The following is a 6464-nucleotide window of genomic DNA, read 5'->3' on the forward strand; positions in this document are numbered from 1 at the left end:
GGTCTGAAAAGTGGCTGCTGCTGCTGCCAGTGCTCCAGCCCAGTGACACGGTGTTTCAGTGGTGCTATTTACTCTTCTGAACCCGCTGCCAAGCAGTAGTGTATCACCCAGGCTAATAGCATCAGACAGCTTTGTCACCATCAGGTTCATTCTCTCATTTTCACTGATCAGTGACCTCCAGCTGAGTTTACTGCTCACTAGATTACTTCTTTCTAAAAATGTAAATGTTTGTATGTACAAAGGGGAAGTGTAGGGGTACAGAAGGGCAGGGGCACATAAATGGGTATCAGGGTGAAATGCAATAATTCAGCTGCCACAACAGGTAAGCAGCTTCATCCACTCAGCTCCCAGCTTCAGACTTTTGAATTTCATCAACAAACACCATGACAAGGTAAAGAAGTTCTGACTTCTCATTATATCCTAAATAAAATAAATATAGCCATCTGGGTATACGACGTTTCTTTCCATCTGTCAACATTTTGATTAAACTTCTTTATTCAAATACAATTCAAGAACATGGAGATGTATTAGTAATACGTCTGTGCTCAGCACCCATCTGATGTAGTTTATGTTTGTTATGAGAACATCCCCATAATCTGAATGGTTAAGAACACTGGTCAGTAAAGAATGTTTTACACCTTGAGCTTCCCTGGCATCTATGTCTTGGCAAATCAAATGCCAATTTTTAGGTTTTTATTTTTCATTCTACAAAGCTCCGTTCAATAACCAGCTTTTCTTGTTGAAAGTTCTTTTTTATTGTGTAATAATGGAAGAACTAGGTGCTTGGAGATGTAGCGATCAATTGGTAACTAAGAGATCAAATTATCTCTATTTTAATTTTATCATTTTATTCTCATTTTATAAAACCATATTTTTTTGCCTTTATCCGAACACCACTCACGACAACTGTAGGAAGACAAATCAGTGGGAATTTATAGAGATCTGAATGTACAATCCATTTCCTCCCTCTTCACTTCTGCTTTACATTTCTTTATTTTCTTCTCAGGACTATTCCATTCTTTTATACTTTGACATCACTTAGAGTACAGGGTTACATTCATAGTATTCAAATTGGGTATAATGATACAATTGGATTTGATGCTGTGATTCTATGATAATGTCCTTTACTGAGAAGAACTGCAACTACCTTACATTGGATCTGAATTATTTTTTATAACCATTCAACTTCTTTCCATATGCAGCAGAACTGAACCGTTTGCAGTGAAAACGTAACCCCTTGTGTTAGGCATGGAATTGCTTTCTCTTTCTTCCAGCCCACTAATTGTACAGTAGTGCTCCAAGCAACCAGCTGCAAGTGAGCAGCATGGCTGAGGGAAGATTTGTTAAGCTATTTTGCTCTTTTAGGAGAGAGAATTTAAACTACAGCTCTAAGAACCAGATTTTTCTGTGAAGTGATGCACATATTTTCTGTAATGATTGTTATCAAGTCATAGAGTATTTCCCATGCAGAGCTCATAGCTCTGGTGATCAGTGCATTACACATGCTAGACAGATTTTACCCTTAGAATTTCACTTAAGCCAGGGATTGCAAGTAGGCTGCTGTATTAAATCAATTTTTTGGTTCTTGTAAAGTAACACAATAAAGTCATGTTAGGTTTTCCAGCACTGGCAAAGAAAGTTGAAATAAAATATCCATATTGCAATGGAGATTTAAAACAGAATCACTGCAAATCTACTGCTCCTATCACAGAGAATATAAATAAAGGTTATATATAAACTCAGAAGACTAACTCCTATATATTTAATGTATGTAATTACATATTTCCTTGCCCACATGAGCAGAATTGTTAAAGATTATTATGCAATGCATTTGGGAACAAGGCATTAAAAACACACTTTTTCCCCAGTGAAGAAAACCAGCAGTTCCTGCTCATGTTTTTGCAAGCAGGAGCCCCTCTGGGGCAGTAAGCCATGCTGATCTGGGGCTGCATTACTAGCCTGGTCTTCCTCCGCTGTCCTGTCAGTGCTGTGTTGCAACACAAGGGCCTGATCCTGCCATCACTGCTCTGCAGCAGCTGAAGATGAGTTGATGTGGTGCTGCTTGCATGCACATGGGTACAGGCAAGTTGCAGCAGAACCAGAGTGCTCCTCCTGTGCCTCACCGGTTAATGCACAGTCCCACCAAGCCGCAACTGCTCTGTGCAAGTGCCAGCAGGCAAACCTGGAAGAACCCAACCCAAACCAAAACCTACCTGCCCTTTCTCCTTCAATTTATCTCCAGGCTCTCAAATAAGCCACAGGAGGAAGATTCAGGTGGATTTCAGTCCTAGTGTGAATGCAACACATCACTTGGAACACAACAGCTCTGCTTGCTCAGAGTTTACCTTCTTTTTATGCCATAAATGTTATTATTTAACTGGGCTTCTAGACAGAAAGCTGGTCACTACATAATGTATTCATCTTTATTGTCCCCTCTCCATTGCCTGTATGTTCACTGCTGGGTCTAGCCACTGAAGAAAAGGTTACTGTCTGAATTAATGCTGTGAATCGGTGGGAGTACAGTCAAAAAGAAAAAGCAGGACTTTGCCCATATTCTCGCTGTTAACACATTAAAGAGTAAGTTATGCCGAGGTTCAGCTGCCAGCATTTTCATTTATTCTGATTCCTATTTCAGGGAAGTGCTGAGGTTATTTCTCGAGCAGTCAAGGCAATTTCAATGGACAGTAAAATAACTGAGCTTCTGTGCTGAACTCTCACGCCCAGCCCATAATAACTGAAACACAGCATATACAGGGAATAAGGTACAATTGAGTACATTCAGTTTATATTGTTTCTTAGAAAGGTTTTAAAGGAGCAGACTGGCTGTGAGACTGTGTCCTTCACTGTCCTCCCATTGACTACACAGTCAGATGTTCTTGTTAATGTTCTTGTTAAGTGCATTTTCTTTGATACACCACCTTTCTGGTTAGGTTTTGCTGGTTTCATTGTTCCTGAGTTACTTTTTTTGAGGAATTTTTCTTTTTCTTAGCCAAAATAGCAATTAATGTCTTAGAGAAAGCAGAGCTTTTCAGCAGTGATTTGGTTGCTCTGCCTTGAGCCAAATCATACAAAATCTGTCTTCTAAATCCTCTCTGAGCAACAGGGAGGCCTGAATGGATTTCATTATAATATGATATAAAACATGGGTCTCACACAGTCATATTCATGCACTTTCACAGCAATTATCTGCTCTCTTGATTGGATGAGGACTGAGCCTTCATAAATCATTTTGAATATAAACCACGTAGCTAACAGTTCATCAAATCAGCATGAGAAAAGTAGTACAGTAAACCCAATGTCCAGACTTTGTAAAGGAAAAGTGGCAGCTTCCAAACCAGAAGTGGGTCAGCTGAAGTGCACACAGAGCAAGACAGAAGCTTACAGGGGTCTTCAGGAGACCATGGCTAAGGCAGCAGTGTGCTGGGACTACCAGGATAGCTACACTCCTCCTTGCACTGACACCATAGTCAAAAAACTCCAAACAAACCTGCCTAGAGACATTGAATAAACTCACTTTGTTCACACACCTTTAAAAACAGATGTGTGGTGCAGTCTAGAGGGTCAGTATCTGTCATCATGTCTTGTCTTCAGCTGCTGGTCATCTGCACGGATTAGTAAGAACTCCCATGGGCAGAGACCACTCCACCTGCATTGGATGGTTGGACTGGGGTCCTCTGTGGGTCTGTATCTCAAGGCTGAGCTCTTGTGAGGATTGCTGTTGTCAAAGCACTGCAGAGGATTTCTTGGGTTCCCGTCCCTTCCCCCCAAGCTGCTTTCATGAGGAGTTTCAGGACACTGCCACACACATGGCTGGGACTGTGTTGTGAGTTTAGCATTCATAGCGATAGACCAACAGAGAGGCACTCCTGAAAAGGTGGAGAGTGCTCATCTGACCCTTCCCTACAGAGGAAATTCAGGCCAAAAATGGCTTTTGAGTCCAACCGTTCACCTAGCAATGCCAAGTCCACCGCCAAACCATGTCCTTAAGTGCCACAGCTACACCTCTTAAATACCTCCAGGGATGGTGACTCAACCCCTTTTCAGGGCAGGCTGTTCCAGTGCTTGACAACCTTTCTGGTGATGAAATTTTTCCTAATATCCAATGTAAACCTCCTCTGGTGCAATTTGAGGACACTTCCTCTCATCCTAGTACTTTTTGCTTGTGAGAAGAGACCAACACTCACCTGACTACAGCCTCCTTTCTTGTAGTTGTAGAGAAAGGTAAGGTCTCCCCTCAGCTTCCTTTCAGTCAGGCTCAACAACCGCAGTTCCTTCAGCTGCTCCTCATGCTGTGGTCACGCTGTGATCCTATGCTGTGGTCAAGTACCAAGTCTGGAAAACATCAGCACCAGCACAGGACTTTGGAGAAGTGTTTCTGCAAGGAAGTATCTTCCCATGAAAAAATGGTAAAATGCCTGTCTTCAGCTACCACAAAAGTAAAATGAAGATGCTGAGTTACTAAAAGCCTGATTGTCCAGGGTTAATTAATTTTTCAGTGACAAACTGACCTGGATGGTGCCATAAATGGATCATGAGCTTTTGTAGAGCTTTTTTTCCCCTGTATAACAAGAAAGACTCCTGACTGCCAGCCCAGCTTTGTTTACATGTTCAGTTCAGTCAGCTGATGGCCAATGCCCCATGTGATGCGAGATACAGATGATTTCTTCCCAGAAAGGGATTTGCTCAGTCTCAAGCAGAGTTCCCTTAAGAGACCACTGGTAATGGCAGACAGCATTTACTTAAAGTAGATGGTTGCCAGAACAAGATTGTCTCATTTTCCTTTGCTGGTTTGGCCAAAAGCCAAGTTCATTCTTCAAATCCCCCCTTTTTTTCCCCCTTGATTTTAAGGCTCCTGTGAGCAGTGATTAACAATTCCTGTACTTGTGTCGATGGCGGTGTGATAGCAGTGCGAGCGTGCCAGCTCTGTCACAGTCTAGACATGCAGGTACACATGATGTGTTCACACCCTGTCATCTGACAGGCCTTTAGGTAGCAGAGATGTATATCTCCTCAATGAGTTTTAATAACTGAGGTGCTAAAGCTGTGAAGTACCAAGCACCTCCTACCCACCCACTTCTTTGTCAGATTAAGCCCTAAATCTCTCTGAACGTGTTCTTCTTTGCTGGGAGAATATTTAGGCTATAATTTAAATCTTTTCTCTTTTACAGCTGCACAATTCAGTTCAGTTGCTTTATCTGCAAAGCTGTTTCTCAGAGACCAAGAATAATAATATAAAAACTATAAAGTTAATTTAAGAGCTGGTGATGATCAACCCATTTGAAGCAACTCCTCAGTGCTTCAAGTGGACTTATTTTCATAGCTACAGCTGAGATACTTGGAGAAATCAGCTCAGTTTTCAGATGGTACCTTCAGCCTTCTCTTCACATACTTTTCCTTGGCTTTTTTATTCTTCTCTTCACCCATTTTACACCTCTGTCTCTCCTTCCTCTTTCTTCCCTTCTTATCTGGCATTCTCCTCCCCTCTTTTCTTGCTGACAGTGTCTGCTGCAGCCACAGCACAAGCGAATCCAACCATTTCCTGTGTAGACCTTCAGGAATGTGCAGTCTAAGGCACATGAGCTGAGGAGGGAGAAGGAAAGGACCGGAGTGTCACAGCAAGGCCACCTTTTAGTCATTACCCCAGCCTGGGTGGGTTTTGATTCCTCTAACCACAGGCCTGATCCTCAGTTCCCTCGAACTCTATTTACAACATGGTTAGTAATTTCCACCAGCTGGCCCTTATTGAGAGTGTCACTCAGGGCTTCAAGTAACAATTTCGTGTCTCAAATGACATGGCGAAGAATTCCATCCTAACCAACGTTATTGTTTTTAGGCTGATAATCTTTTTGTTTTTAATTAACAGGCATTTGTTGTGAGCAGTTTTCCTCTGGAGGTCCTCAAAACCCTGTTGGGAATGGGCATTCAAATCTCTTTTCTCTACAGTAGACTTTGGATCAGGCCCCCAGTGCTGAAGCACACTGTTCGAAAGTCACTTTTCGCTTCTAGGATCAACAGCCTGGAAACAAAGGAGCGCAAGAAGTTAATGTCCTACATGGTTTAAAAAATAATTGTGAATGGTTTAGAAACCTGACATGTCAACTGGGAACGCAGCTGATTGAATAACAACAAAAAAAGCAACAATCACATGAGGATGCTGCACTCATTTTTTTTTTGCATAATCAGTCACAGACTTTGATTTATGCTCGCTCTCCTTTCTGCCAGATAATGAGGACTTAGTTCAAACAAGCCTGGTATCCCTAAGGCTATTGCCTTCACCCTTTTCCTTGGCTGGCAGATGAGGGAAGATTTGCTCCAGCCAGGAGGGTACTGAAGCACGGAGTCTATGTACGTAAGATGCACAGGAGTGTACATCAGAGCCTGAGTTACTGAGAGAAATGCTGGTTGGGGTGCTCTGGGTAGTGACAAAACCAGCTAATTAATAGCAAATTCTAGAAAAATGGAAG

General features: G+C 42.1%; 1 long non-coding RNA gene across 4 annotated transcripts in view; it reads right to left on the reverse strand.

Annotated features, from left to right (window-relative positions):
- The window catches only part of LOC136007713 (uncharacterized), a 47370-nt gene that overhangs the window by 19506 nt on the left and 21400 nt on the right, over positions 1-6464 (reverse strand). For 2 of the 4 annotated variants that reach the window (XR_010609825.1, XR_010609824.1), the window contains exon 3: positions 4185-4332. The exons of 1 other annotated variant lie outside the window; for it this stretch is intronic. This is a non-coding gene — a long non-coding RNA (uncharacterized LOC136007713). Of the gene's footprint in view, positions 1-4184; positions 4333-4508; positions 5454-6464 lie in introns of those variants that run through there. One more of the 4 variants, XR_010609826.1, reaches the window with a different exon arrangement.

This window comes from Lathamus discolor, chromosome 2, assembly GCF_037157495.1.
Source record: "Lathamus discolor isolate bLatDis1 chromosome 2, bLatDis1.hap1, whole genome shotgun sequence".
Taxonomy (NCBI): Eukaryota; Metazoa; Chordata; class Aves; order Psittaciformes; family Psittacidae; genus Lathamus; species Lathamus discolor.